The 15,022-nt window shown below is 56.3% G+C and overlaps 1 long non-coding RNA gene across 2 annotated transcripts; it reads left to right on the top strand.

The window, feature by feature from the left end:
• The first annotated feature begins 2,410 nt into the window (after positions 1 to 2,410).
• LOC119258777 (uncharacterized) lies at positions 2,411 to 14,097 on the top strand. 2 transcript variants are annotated; one of them, XR_005128329.2, is made up of 5 exons: positions 2,411 to 2,460; positions 3,162 to 3,214; positions 3,705 to 3,834; positions 6,463 to 6,603; positions 13,957 to 14,097. It is a non-coding gene; the product is annotated as an uncharacterized LOC119258777 (long non-coding RNA). The 2 variants fall into 2 exon arrangements; XR_005128328.2 differs by lacking the exon at positions 13,957 to 14,097 and adding an exon at positions 7,369 to 7,448.
• Positions 14,098 to 15,022: the final 925 nt, after the last annotated feature.

Genomic DNA, 15,022 nt, shown 5'->3' with positions numbered 1-15,022 from the left:
GTCATCGACTAGAAAGATCAGAGGCCCAGACAGATCTCAGCAACGCGCGGGCACGGGCGCGGGCGCAGGGCTGCTGCGGGCACCCGGCTCAGGAGGAACCAAGGGAGGAAGACAAGGCCCCTCCGGGTCTGTGTCGCTTTGTAAATCGGTGGTTAATCAAGAAAGTAAGTAGATAATATTAATAATAGTGAATCTTTTTACAATAAACCACATGCGTGTCTGTGATTTCACCAAGGTTTCCCGTCCCAGTCGGTGGGTCAACTATGGCCTGAGTGTGATCCCCGGCCAGGGAGCTACCCACACGGCGCAGCAGACCTCTCCTGTCTCCCTGCTGCTCCCCTCAGCAGTGGATTTCAGTGGATCCACCTGTTCTGCTCTCTGCTCTGTCTCTGGGGAGTCCTCTCGCCCCCGCACCTCTGACCTGTACCCCAGTTCTTCTATGCAAAAATTTAAAAAATAAATAATTTTTTAAAAGTTTCCCTTTAAAATAAATAGAAATCCCTTTTATTCTCATAAAGGAAATAAAAGGCCACATCCAGAAATGGAAAGAACTTGGCTGTAGACGTCAAGGGTGAACGGGTGAACCCGGCCGGCCCCGGGTGGCTGGTCCTTCTGTCAAGTGGGATGATGGCAGGAGACAACGGCCTCAGTGCACAGGGAGGACTCAGGTGGCCGGGAATCCCCGCAGCACACAGCCCGGGGATGGAGGGTGGCTCTGGGGTCACTCTTTACAGATAAGGACCCGCTGAAGAGTGAGGGGGCAGGAGCCGCCCCCAGCGTCGCACGGCGGCCGCCCCCCCCACAGGGCGGGCTTTGGCTCGTGGGCCTACCCTTCCCGGCATGCTTTGCAAGGCCCCTTTGCTGGCCGCTGGAATGTGTAAGCAGGCATTGCTGTACGTTTGGCATCCCCCGCACAGAGCCTGGCACATCACAGTAGCTCAGAAATGTCTGTGCAATGAATGAAGAAGTAAGACGAGCCCAGAACAGGTTGGCCGGGCTGCGTGGGGGCCTGAGCACTCGAGCCTCCGGCCCTTAAACGGCGGTGGTCACTCTGCAGGGATGGCAACCCCACGGCCTCCGACGCCGGCCCCTTTACAGAAGGGCAGGTTGTGGAGGAGCACTCTGTCGGGGTAACAGAAATCCCCCCAAACAGTAACAGCACAACTGGGGGCCCACCGGGAAACCAGTGATGAAATCCCTGACATCAGAAGGGGTGACCAGCAGGAAGCGGCTGTGGAAATGCTGAGGCTGCAGGGAGAGGGGTCGCCAATGCTCCTGGGACAGATCCCGGACCAGGTCTTGCTGGGGCTCTGTCTGGGCTCACCTGGGCTGTCCAGAGAGGGCAGAAAAAACAAAGGTCAGGACAGAACATGGTTAATGATTAAGAGAATTAGGATTTAAGGAATAAAACCCAGGGCAGTGCTCTCTCCCTTCCCCCACCGTATTCTGGGCACAGTCCTGGCCCCCAAGGCCACGAGGGAGTGCCTCCCTTGGTGCGCAGTGGAACACAGACATGCCTGACCCCCCACACACACACACACAAACACACACACGTTAGCTAACAGAAGAGGAGCAGGAGCAGCAGGGCCGCCTCGGGGTCTAGGGCAGGCTACCAGCAGCCACACCTCTGCTGAGAGACAGGCCTCCCAGCAGGCTTTCCTATAAAAGCCACTACCCCCTGCCCAGACCCCGGCAGCCCCCCTCAGCCCAGGCGGCCTGGGAGGGGCTGTACCAGCCAGGGGCCTGTAACCGCTGAGTGGAGGCGGCAGGCTGCCGCCCACGGCCTCCTGGCACCGCTGCTGAGCGAGCTCATGACTCGAGCCCTCCAGACAGAAGCAGCATGTGGCTCCTGCCCCGGGCACGGCTCAGCCCCCAGGGGCCTGCGCCCCGGCCTGCTGGGAGAAGTCACGCCGCTGCCAACACCGCGCAGGCCTGCAGAAGCGCTAATTAGGGTCTCACCTGGCCGGCTGCACCCCGTGACCAGGCGCTGGCGGCTGCTTCCCAGCCCCGGTCCCGATGGGGCTCCGCCACCGCCCTCAAAGGGGGCCTTGGATTCCTTGATCTGCACAAACAAAACTCTGCTGTGTGCCGACAGCAGGATTAATCGCAGCTGACTCCACAAAGGCCCGGTGCTGGCCCTGCTGGTGGAGCCAGAGAGGGAACGGCCCCCCATGTCGCGGGGGCAAGGCCTGAGGGGGGCAAGGCCCGAGGGCAGAGGGAGGCGGGAGCGAGGCAGCTGCAGTGCTGGGCACGCGAGCTGGTGGAGGAAGGCTTCCTGGAGCACCCGCCATGCTCCGGGCCTGGGGGGCAGGGGACAGGGAACAGGACAGGACACAGACACCGCTTCACCCCAGACGTTATTGTGATGTATCAACTGGGTGGGGCTAAGGGTGCCCAGATGGCAGGCGAACAAGGCGCCCCACGGCAGGCAAACATGGTGCCCCATGGCAGGCAAACAAGGTGCCCGGGTGTGTCTGTGAGGGGGTTTCCAGAAGAGAGCGGCACATGAGTCAGTAGACTGTACAGAGAAGACCCCCTCACCTGTGCGGGTGGGCGTCTTCCACCCCTGAGGGTCTGAGTATTAGGGGGAAAGGCTGTCCTGAGCAAACTCCATGCAGGCTTTGTGGATGCCACCCCCATGCCATCAAGACACCGGGAACTACAAATCCCAGGATCCCCAAAGGGAAGTTGTGAGGACCGAAGGGCGGAGTTTAAGCAGCCATTTTCTCTGTTTGTAAATAAAACCAGCCGTGTTAGTGGGGTCTGGGGCAGACTTGGCTTCTGCTCTTGGCCAGGGAGGTTTGGTCTGGCAGGTCTTTTGGGATTCCAGGTCAGCAGAACGGGTAGGACGCATTTAAGAATTTATCTCCCTCTTTTCTCCCTGAGTTGTACATTTCCTCCTTCCCCTTCCCTTGTAAATAAATCTTTTGTTACCGTTTTGTGTGTGCCTGCAGGGTAAGTCCCTTTTAAGCATGCAGGTGAGGACCCACAGTCAGGCGACCCATTTTAGAGTGGGGTTGCCCTGTAACATGAGTAGGACAGAAAGGTGGAGGAAGGAAATTGCTCTGACTAAGCTGGGACACCATCTCCTCTCGGTGTCAGGTGTTGGGGCTCTCATCCGGGGGCCTTCCGGGCACTGAATTGTACCACTGGCTTTGCAGGTCCCCCAGCATGCAGGTGGGAGCCATGGAGATGTCTCAGCCTCCACAGCCATGTGAGCCAATTCCCATAATAAATGTCCTCTTGGATGTCTGTGTCTGTCTGTTTTTCTGTCTGTCTATCTGTCCTCTCTCCATCTGTCTGCTTGTATCTATCTTTCTATCCATCTGTCCATCTGTCCACCTGTCCATCCATCCATCCATCTATATATCTGTTATCGGTCCTTTTCTGTTTCTCTGGAGAACTCTGACCGGTACACCTGTCTTCAGGTGACACAAATTTGGAAATATGGCAATGCCAAGTGCTGAGGAAAGGTATGGACCTACAGGTTCCCTTTGTTAGTAGGAGTCTAAATTAGTCAACTACTTTGGAAAGCAATTGACCAGTCCCCAGAGGCACCACGTTTACTCTTTGACCCAGCAATTCCATTTCTAGGGAGATACCAGAGAAAACCTTTTCTGCATGGACAAAAGGGTTGCTAGCAGGTGTTCAAAGGCTCATCGGCAGAAGCTGGATCAGCCACCCTGGGTCTCTTCTCACCACAGGGTTTCACACATCAGCCAAAGTCAGTGAACTTCAGTGTCACAGAACAGGAGTGGTGCTTATCAGCTTAATATCAAGTGAGCGGAAGATGTTCTAAAAGATCACATACAGTGGGACACCCTCTGAAAGAAGGTAGAGACAATTAACATTTCATAGATCTATTTTAGAGACACATAGAAAAGAGACGAATGCCACAGACGACGTGAGATGACGGGGAAAGGAAAATGGGAGAGGAGCCGCCCAGGATGCAGACAGGGCCTCCTTCGAGAAGGGAGGCCATGGGAGGCCACACAGTTGGGTGTGTGCCAACGTTAAGGCCAAGGTTCCAGGGCGGGGCTTGGTTCAAGGGTGGTTTTATTACTTTAAAACGTGCTACGTCACACGGGTAGATAAGTAAGTCAGTAGATAGGTAGGTAGGTAAATAGGTGGGGCCACAAATGGAGCAATAATAAAAATACATCCTGAGCCAAGGATTATGATTTAGCCAATCTGTGCCTCTGAAGTCCCGTAGTTTCTGAAGAGGTCAAGCACCCAAGGAAGGGGGGACTCATGGGCCCCATGCTGGCGTGCACTGGGGACAGAAAGGGGCCAGCCAGACCTGCTGGCACAGAGGACGGACGGCCTGGGAGTGGTCCTGCCCCAGCACCCCCTGCAGGCTCCAGGCTCTCGAGTAGGTCAGATGCTTGGAACCCCTGGAACCACACCCAGACCACTGAGGGCCCAGGCCCTGACCTTGTCTTCTAGAACCAGAGCATTGGGAGGCTCCCACCCCCAGAGGAGAACAAGAGCTGGGTGTGAGCAGCAGGTGGGTGGCGGCCCCAGCTCTCAAACCAGGGCGCACTCCTGCTGCAGTGCTTGCCTGTCCCTAGCCCTAATTGGCACCTCTGCATTGGGAAACTTCGCAGCAGATCAGCATCCTGCCAGGCCTCAGACCCGCCCACAGCCCGGGACACTGGTCTGGTGTGAAGGGAGGGCCTGGTCCTGCTTGCCAGGAGCCCTCCTGCCGGCTTTTAGGGCTGCTCTGGTGTCCCCCTCAGCACCAAGGCGGGACCCCAGGAGAGCTCTTGCCCACACCTATGTCCCTCCTGTCCCTCCCACTTCAACCCTGGACCTCGAAGCTCTCCCACTGATTCCTTCCCCTCACTCAGCCTTTGAACGTGACCAGGTCCAAACCGAGAGAGAAAGCTTCCCCCTTAACCCACCATAGTCACCCCAAACTCCCCTTCAGTTTACGTTAGGGTCTCTGAAGAAAACCTCCTCTCTCTCCACTTTGCTCTGGTTTGCCCTCCTCAGTTACTTGCAACCAAATTTTACTCCATACCTGCCCCCGCCATGCTTCCTGCAGCAGTTCAAGCTCTCCATGGTCCTTCGAAGAGCATAAGCAGCTCCTCAGGCCCATGCTGCCAGCCGGTGTTCCCGCATGCCTCTTGGGTCTCACTGTCCCTCTGGCCTCCGTGGTCTCTCTCGGCTTTCCTCTGCTTCCAGGGCCCCTTCGTCATTTGTCCCTAGTGTTAAAGGGCCTGTCTGTGGCCACTCCCTTCCCCTCCGCTCACTCTCCTTGGAAAATGCAGCCATTAGTTGATTCAGCCACCCCCGCTGCGACTCAGCTCTGCCTCCAGATGAGCGGCGAAGAGCCCACGTCCCGCAAGTCCTCGTGCCTGATGACCTCGGGCGCCTCAAGCTCACCTGTCACAACAGGACGCATCACCGTGGCCCCAGACGCGCGGGTCCTCTTCTTTTTTTTTTAGATTTATTTATTTGTTTGTTTGTTTGTTTGTTTATTTATACAAGCAGTGGGTACAGTCAGAAGTGCAGGAGGGTGAGAGAATTCACCAGAGCCAAAGTGGGGAGCCATGTGGGACCCTCGCCGGCGGGCGGGGATCGAACCGGCACTGCAGAGGCTGTGGGCAGCTTCGCAGCCCTGCGCGCTCAACCGCTGCGCCACCGTGGAGGCCCGCGGGTCCTCTTCTATTTCCCCACGTGGTGGGCACCACCATCAACCCGCCCAAGCTGGGATTTGCCCTTGATTTCTGCCCCCCCCGCCCCGCCCCGCTCCCCGCTGCTGAGTCAATCCTCGATTCCCGCTGATCTTACTCCCTCGATCTTTCTTCTCTCCTTTCCTGCCCTTTCCCTCCTTTGGGCCTTAGCATCTCTGGCTGTTGTGTTGCAGAGGCCTCCTTGTCTCTCATCCTTCTCAAATTCCCCTCCCGGTGTGGCGCCTGTTTCTACAACCCAGGCCCCAGCCGTGCCGTTCCCCTCAAGGAGAAACTGGGGGTTTCTGCACAGGATGGGAGGTCCCCTGAAGCCCATCCTCTCACCGCTCCCTGCTCCCCAGCCCACCTTCCACCAAAGCGGGGCTGCTGGTTGTAGCTGCCTGCTCCGTCCTATACATCTGCCTCCTTGTAGGTCCTGGCTGTGGCCCTCCTAGGGGGCTTCCCTGCTCACCCTCAGGGAAGACAGCTCTTGCTCATCTTCTGGGGCTCGGTTCAGGCTCTGCGTCCTCTGGAGCACAGCTCCTGGCTCCCCAGTTGGGCGGGGGGGCCTCCCTAATCTCGGGGTGAACCACATCACATGCCGTTCATGTGATGGCATTTGCCTGCCTGAGTGTCTGCTGCCCACGTGGATCTGGTCAGGCGCTAGGTTTAGTCAGTCTTCTGTCCCGTGCCCCCCAAGATGTAGCTCAGTCAGCGCCTGCTGGAGAGAAGGAATAGCCTGGGAAGGCCCTTCCACTTCTGAGGCGTCTTTCCTTGTTGACCACAGAAATCGCTGAACTTTGAACTTCAAAGGAAGCAGGAGAGAAGTGAGGAATGTGGAAGAAGCCTTAAACCAGAATCAGCACTGTTCTGGGAGCCTTTCCGTCCTCCGTGGGTCTGGTGGACTCAGTGCTGGCCCCGGTCACAGGTAACCCCTGAGGTTAAAAGCCACATTCAGCTACTGACTTCCCAAGCCCCCTTAGAGGGTGTTAATTTTCTGGGCTTCCACCTCCCAAGGATAAAATGGAAGTAGTATTTCATGCTGGGTTTACTGGTTAAGCAGACATTCTCAGAGTAGTATGTTTCCATATCTCAGCCCAGATAAGGTATCCAGTACCAGTAGGTCAAGGGACAGGACCAAAACTAGCCACCAAAAAAAAAAAAAAAAAAAAAAAAAGAAGCAGCAGCAGCAGCAGCAGCCAGAAATGCACATTTATTCTAGCAGTGGGGCTGTAAGGGCAGGAATGGATAGGGCAGGTTTTCTATGATCCAGCAGACCAGGTAAAGGAGGAGAGAGAGTTCTGGAGCCCTCAGTGGCTTTTGCAGGCTTTCATTGGGATTTACCCGGTACACAGCAGGCAGGGGTGCTAGGGGGGCCGGGAGGCTGGCAGGCGTCCCAGGCCCCAGCAAGTCTTCACTCTGTCTGGGCTCTCCAGCCTTCTCTGCTTCTCTCTCGGCTTCTGCTGCTTCTTTCTCGGCTTCTGCTGCTACTTTCTCAGCTTCTCTTTTAGCTTTTCTTTCGGCTTCTACTGGTGTCCTCATGACGCCACCCTTAGAAGCCCAGTCTTAGCCCAGGTGAATCCCATCTACCTATGCCCACACCCTGCTCCAGGTGCCGCCATCAGGCATGCATTCAGGACCGCCAGGATGGCGGGAGGGCAGAAAAGCCTGACATTTTTTCCTTACCCTACAGGGGCGAACATAATTTCTAACTCTTGAAAAATCGAGCCTGTCACCAGACAAGATAGCTGGGTTTGAATAAATAAATCTTTGTATAAACAACAGAATGGGGGAAATATGTCACCCTCATTACTGCAAAAATTATGTCGCCCTTATTCCGCCCTCATTGCTGTCACTAAGAAAATGATTAAAACTGGTGAGTCGCAGCACACAGACCTGGAGGCCCTTCGAAGCCGAGAGCCGAGAGCAGATGGTTTGCTCAGCACCGTCGGGCCCCGGGAGCCACTGTGTGTCCCAAGCCAGCCTCCAAGCAGGCTGAGCCAGGGTCCACACCTCCCGCCTGCGCTCACCTGCCTTTCCAGGTAAAACAGGCGTAGTTATGTCCCCACAGCATTCTTGGGAGGATAAATTAGAGGGTTGTCGCTGTGGCAAGCATTCAAGAAATGGGGTTATGATTAATATTATCACAGGGTGAAAATGGGCAGCATTGCTGGCAGGTAAAGATGGGAGATTACAACAGTTTCAAGGTATTGAGGAGCAGAAAGATACCCAAATTCACAAGAGGCTTGAACAAGAATGTTCCTAACAGCTATAGCCTGAATTTCCAAATCCTGGAAGGAGCCCAGACGTCCATCAGTGGATAAATTGTGAGATACTCATGCAGTGAAACACTTGTCAGCACGAAGAATGACTCATGGCACAGGCCAGAGCGGGGCGGGCTCGCAGAGCTAACCAGCGTCATTGCGGCCTCAAGGTTCACACTGTGGGTCTCTGTGCCAGGGGCCCTGGAACCTGGTTTGCATTATTGGGTTGGCCTGGCCCTTGCTCCCTTCCTGTTGGTAAACACCTAATCAGTGGGCTGCGCTGCCCTCACTGTGGGGCGGGGGGGGGGTGAATAAGAGACTAGTTACAGCACCTGTGCGTACTTAGAGGTCCTGAAACCCAAGCTAGGGAACCGCAGAGGCACCCGCTCACAAAAGCCCCCTCAGCCAACACCCTGCTGGCCTGACGCCCCATCTGGTGATTAACCCCATAAAACCAGGACCCCCTCCCTTTCTACTGGGAGTGTGACTCAGGGCCCACCCTAGCCACCATAAACGTTCCTCACGTGAAACCAGTTATTGGAAACACATGGGATGAATTGATAGAAACCAGTAGCAGTTCCACTTGTATGAACTTCTGGAACTCCAAGGAAAAAACCAATCTATGGTAGAAAAAATCAAAATAGTGATTGTCCCTCAGGCAAGGTCAGGGACTGCCTGGGAAGGAGGGGGGAGGAACGTTCTGTGTCGTAGCAGGTGTTCGAGGGCACATTATCAAGACACACCAAAGCACACTTAGGAGCTGTGCTTTTCACTATCTGCAAATTTCCCTCAAAGGGGGAAGCTGTCGACAAATCTTGACCCCCTACTTGAGAGGAAGGGAGATTCCTGCGACTTACTGTGAACTGTACAAAAGCAAGAGCAAGTCTTGGTGGCCAGACCACGGCCCTGTGACCAGGCAAATCTAGTGACTGCGGAGGGCGGAAGGAGTGTTCACTGTGAAATTAGTTCAACTTTTCTGCTTGTTTGAAGTCGTTCATGATAAAATATTAGGACGAAGAAAGAATTGACATTTATAGGACAGAGCGGACTGTAGAGCTCATTCTACGGGCGGCCTGAAAATATTATTTTCATCTTTCTGCAGGATGCCCCAACCAAATGTACATACTTTGTGTTTTTTTAATATTTATTTGTTTGTTTTTTGTTTGTTTGTTTGTTTAATACAAGCACTGGATACAGTCAGAAGCGCAGGAGGGTGAGAGGATTCACCAGAGCCAGAGCGGGGAGCAGAACAGGCAGACTGATGAAGTACACTGCTGAGGGGAGCAGCGGGCGGCAGGAGACGTCTGCGCGCCATGTGGGATCCTCGCCCGGCGGCGGAGGATGGAACCGGCGCTGCAGAGCATGCAGGCAGCTTCATACCCAGTGCTCAACCGCTGCATCACGGGGGAGGCCCCAAATGTACATATTTTGATCCAGTAATTCCACCTTGGATAATATATCCCAAAGAAGTGACTGTTAAGTATGTGTGTATGGTAGCAGAGAAATGTTAAAAAACAACAACTTCAGTTTAGTTCTGGGCACCCCAGTGAGAACAGAACACCTGCAGGGCAACGAAGACGCTCAGGCTCTGCGCCACTGGCCTCTGTGGCCATCACCTGTGGCCTTGGATGCAGGAGGCACTGGGGCGCATGGGCCTGACGGTGGACCCTGTGGTGTGGTGTGGGCCTGCGTGTGGGCGCACCTGGGCCTAGGGCTGAGGCTATAAGGGCAGCGTCACAGAGGACAGGGCGGCGGAGAGTGGCAGAGAGACCACAAGGAACATCAGAGAGTGCCCAGAGAGTAAAGATTCGCCAGGGGCTGCAAGGTCTGGCGCTGCGGACAAGGCCCCCCTACCTGCCCGGGCCCTGCCTGCACTACACACAACAAATAGTACGGGAAGGGCAGGTGTGCACACTTACCTGGGACATGTCAATTACTAAAACGACATATGCACGACTCCCACACCTGCCCTCTTTCTGTGGAAAACTGGTGTTAAGCTAGTAGACACCAGGCTCACATGTGTGTATCAGCTAACGCCACACGTAGGTGTTCATTTTCAACAGACATTTATTCAGCAATTCTCTGCCCCAGGCCCTGGGAAGTCAAGAATGGGGGAGACCCGCCGTCAGCCCCAGGGCCTCACGGCCTTGCAGTTCTAGAAACTGTGGGAGAATATTGTGGCAGAGGCCCACGAAGGACATTCTCCAGACCAATAATAACGGTGTCTGCAGACATTTAAATGATATGAATTGAGTTCAGTTTTCTTTTTCTCCTCCAAATTGTTCAATTTCACAGCATAGCTCTGTCTAAGGGGGGACTCAGCTTTCATCTCCCTCCTTGGAAGATTTGTGAGGATTCGTGAACCAGAGCAGGTTGCCAAGTCGCTGCCGGAGGCCTGGGGCACGTGGCCTTGGCCCCACGTAGCAGCCAGAACCCGTCTTCCACCTGGGAGGGCCTGGGGACATCCTGGCGGGGTCGGTCCCAGAATTCTTGTTTTTTTAAAGATTTATTTATTTATGCACGCAAGAGCTGGGGTACAGGCCAGAGGTGTGGGGGTGAGAGGATTCACCAGAGACAGAGTGGGCAGCAATAAATAATTTCTAAAATGGAGGGGGGCGGTCAAGGGACAATATCCCAGTCACCTTATTTAAAGTCTGAAGGAAAATTCCAGTGCAATTGAAAGTTCTTGCCTCTGAGGTGTGGAACTCAGGGGAAAGGGTGAGGCAAGGGACAGCTATTTTTGTTGGAGGTGTTAGATCCAGTTGACTTTTAAACTATGTACATGTGTTACTCCAGTGAAACAGGAGGGGAAGGGCTTTATTTTATAACTGTGAAATTAACAAATATTAAAAAAGAATTCTTATGAGATTGTGCTGGAGCTAGAGCACTTAAAACGTCCCGCTAACAACAGAAATTTGTACAAGCCTGTTGGTGTCAAAATTTCAAAATTCCTTTGAAATTTAAATATTTCAAAGGTTGATAAAATGTCCCTGTCTTTGTTGGGGGTCTCCCCGAGGGTCGAGCGGTGAAGTCTCAGTGCTATCATCTTGACGGCCTGAATTCAATCCCTGGCCAGGGAGCTACCCACAGGGCGCAGCAGACCTCTCCTGTCTCCCTGCTGCCCCCTCAGCGGTGGATTTCAGTGGATCCGCCTGCTCTGCTCCCCGCTCTGCCTCTGGTGAGTCCTCTCACCCCCCGCACCTCAGGCCTGCACCCCACTTCTACATATAAATAAGATCTTTTTCAAAAGTCCCTACTTCTGGGGCCTCCCCAGGGGCACAGCGGTTGAGCGCTGGGTTGTGAAGCTGCCCGCGGCCTCTGCGGCGCCGGTTCGATCCCCGGCTGCTCCCCGGCCACCAGAGGAGGGTCCCGCATGGCGCGCAGACCTCTCCTGCCGCCCGCTGCTCCCCTCAGCAGTGTCCTTCGGTCCTTCTGCCTGCTCTGCTCCCCGCTCTGGCTCTGGTGAATTCTCACCCTCCCGCGCTTCTGACTGTACCAGTGCTTGTATAAAAAAAAAAAAAAAAAAAAGCCCCCACTTCTGGACCCAGTTCTCCCGCCGGTGAGCCGGGCTCCGCAGCCCGCGGCCGGGCCCACCTAGGCTCTTGCCGGTGTTTGTGTGGCCCACGGGTCAGAGGGGCCGTGGATTCTATAACTGCTGAAAAGAATGGAAAGATGTGACGTTCCGTGACGAGAGAAACGACGAGGTCGGCGTCCCCAGCCAAGTTCCGCCTGGCGAAGCCCGGCCCCTCCGTGCCCCGCCGCCGGCGCCTCCCCCGGCCGCCTCCCCCGGCCGCCACCACACGCCCGGCGGCTGCCAGGGGCGATCAGGCACCGGGCCGCGTCCCCAGGTTCCGGCTGCTGAGGCCTCCCCGCGGGAGCTCGGAAGGTGACTGCGCCCGGGGAGGCGAAGGGGTCTCTGAAGAGGCGATGAAGGGAGTTAGGGCCCTTGGGGCGGCCCGAGCCCCGTGGGACTGGGCCCCCCGGGGACAGCTGAGGGCGCAGAGGCCGTCCCGGGGGGCGCGGGGGCAGCGTCTCCAGAGCGAGGGGCGGGGCTGCAGGAGCAGCCTGGCCTGGCACCCGGGCCTGAACTCGAACTCGCAGCCTCCAGGCTCCTGAGGGAACGAGGTTCCGCGGTCTAAGCGTCCAGACTCGGGCGCTCTGCGAAGGCGGCCGAGGCGCCTGTCCTGAGACGGTCACGGCGACTCCCAGAGAAACCCGGCGGCCCTCGGAGAGGGGGAGGGAAGGATTTACTCGTCGCGCTGGCGGCCCGCAGGGTGGCTCCCCGAAGTCTGAGCCCGAAGAGCAGGAATGGCAGGGCGTTGTGCAGCGCGTCTGCGGCAGCCCGTCACCCCGTCCGTCGTGGGCTTCCCTTAGTGCGGGGACGGGGTCAGGACGGCCGTCCAGGATGGCTCGCGGAGGGCGAGCAGCACACCAGCCGCGCCGCCCCAGCAAGCAGCAGACGCCGAGCAGCGGCCTCGGCAACCTCCTGCTGCGGGACCAGACGGCCAGCAGCGCTGAAATACCTTCTGGTGCTTTACAGAAAAAGGCCCCTGGCGCGGGCCCAGACCAGGGGGTGCTCCGTGGGCCAGCCCAAATCCCAGCTCCTCTGGTCACCAGGTGTGTGAGCTTGACCAAGACCCCTCACTGGGCTGCCACTCCGTTTTCTCCTCTAAAACAGAGATCCTGTGGTGCCAGCGCATGGGGCCGTGGCAGAGTCTCAGCCTGAGGAAGAACCAACACCACGGAGCCCTAGGCATGTTCCTGGGGAGTCCCCAGTACTGGGAGCCGGCGGCGGCAGGCTCTGGCAGGCCTGTGCTGGCGGGGGCAGCAGCCTGGCACGTGGCACCCCAGCCCCAGGCCCAGCCATGGCACCGACCCGCCCGCTCCGTGGGTGCAGCAGAGCCAGTTCTGCTGACGGCGGTCCTGAAAGTCCCTGCCCCATGGGGGTGACGAGAAGCATGGGCTTGTGGGGAAGATGCAGCGAAGGGCTTCCTCGGCAAAAATAGAAGGACCCCCCCCACACATTAAAAAAAGTCACACAAGTAAAACTGTGCTTTACTTGTTAAATGGGCAGTCTATCAATACTACAATTCACATGGCACTTTGCCTTCAGGTTTGCTTGAAGATGTTGAGGGTTACGGCTTACGGGCTGTGAGGGGGGTGCAGGAAGGAGGGAGGCGTGGGGTGGGAGGGGGTGTGGTGGCCCTGGTGGCGGTGGTGTGGCTCTAACAAACACAGTGAACTGAGGTGCAGGGAGATGCTGGGGGACTGTGTGCACACGTATGTGCGTGTGTGCATTTGTGTACGTGTATTCCTAGGCGCCGATCAGCGGCGTGCAGAGTCCCACGATCACCCAGTGTTTCGCCAGACATAGTCATGCAGAAGCAAATGCAAAATTTGAAGCCCCATCAGGCTCAGCCTCCTCCCTGCCTGTCAGCCACGCGGCACGGACGCCTGCTCCCAAGACCAGGAGCACAGCAGGACCGAGCCCGCACATCCCCCAAGGCCTCCTAGACACATGTGGGGAAGAAGGTTCTAGGAGGTGTGGTCAGAGGCAGGAACTCTGCCCACTCCAGTTCGGAAACAAGAAGCCTGTGTGTCAACGCAGGGGGCCGCAGCAGGCCTTAGGGCCGCCCCAGCCCGTGGCAGGCACTCGGCCCCCAGGCTATGTTCTCCCCGCTGAGCCTCCTGCCCACACCAGGTGCCTGGGCTGCTGTTTACCAAGCCCTTGCACACACCTCTCGCCTCCTGCCGGCCTCCCGGGAACAAAGGGCAGGTGCTGGCAATCCCCACTTGACAGAAATGGAAAATGAGACGCAGGGAAGTTGACAGAGTCCCGAACGAAAGGGGGGTGCTCACTCCACCAGGCCCAGAGGGTGCCTCGCACAGGCCCCCAGGCTGCGGGTCCCAGGAGAAGGCTGCAGGGGCCCTGCCCCCGGGGGGAAAGTGCTGGAGACCCGGAAGGCGCCTGCCTCAGGTGAGCTCACTACTCTGACACCTGTTTCTCCTTTTAACAGAAAGGACAACCTCCATCTGAGCTGCGTTTTTAAAAATCACGCCCAATGAGGCTGATGAACATTCTAGCACAACCAAGACTTTTTAGCAGGGGTGCAGTTCCGTTTCAATCACAAGCCAGAAGCCCCATAAAGAAGACATGAGTAGCCTGCAAGGTGCAGTAGGAGCTTGGTGTTGATTCTGTGCCAGGCAGAGGTTTTTATTAAAATATGTGAACTACCAGCACCTGACCCCACCTGCCCTCCACTCTCAGGCGGGGGTGGGGCTGCATCTGAGCAGAAAGAGGCAAAGCTCATGACATCTAGTAGGTGGGCTGGCTGGTCCCCCTCACTCAGTAACCCCCTCAGCCCCACTGAACAAGGAGCCGGAAGGAAGCCAGAGTCAATTAGATCCCCCCTGCCGCCGCTCCATTCTAGAAAGGCCGCCGGCCCCGGGGCCTGGGGACCATGCTTCAGAGACCTGAGTGTTTCACACTCACCTGGGCCATTGGACACGAACATTTGCACTTTATACCTGCCCCCAATGCTTGCAAACATACATACTAACATACATGCACACAAGCACGGATACACAGCACAGACACACATGCCCATGCACACCCACATAAACACACCCCTATGTGCACAGGTGTGGGTGCACATGCAGATACAGGAACACACATACACAGAACACAGGTGAGCACATACACACCAGTGTGCTCGTAAATACAGTGCATGCAAGTGTGCATATGTTACCACTCACGCATGTAGGCCAGTGAGGGTATATTTGCACACATATGCAGACATGCCTCTACATAAAGATGTGCACCCGTGTTGTATTCACACACATGCCTGCCAGTGGACACACATGCATGAGATGGCACATGTGTGTGTTGGTGTGTGGACATGTGTGTATTGACACGTGCATCATGCATGGACACGAACGCTTTCAGGTGCCCCATCCATCCTCTAGCTCCCGGTCCCCATCCCTCCCTTTGCCCTAAGCCAGGTTATCCTTTCTCTGAACTTAGTAAGGGCGCAGCCTTCTGACCCAGCAGCGCCACCTTCTGGTCACATTGGAACTTCTGCA

Source organism: Talpa occidentalis, unplaced genomic scaffold (genome assembly GCF_014898055.3).
Source record: "Talpa occidentalis isolate TD23 unplaced genomic scaffold, MPIMG_talOcc4v2.1 talOcc4.5, whole genome shotgun sequence".
Taxonomy (NCBI): domain Eukaryota; kingdom Metazoa; phylum Chordata; class Mammalia; order Eulipotyphla; family Talpidae; genus Talpa; species Talpa occidentalis.
The sequence above is the reverse complement of the archived record's forward strand: the minus strand, read 5'-3'. Positions and strand labels throughout refer to the sequence as shown.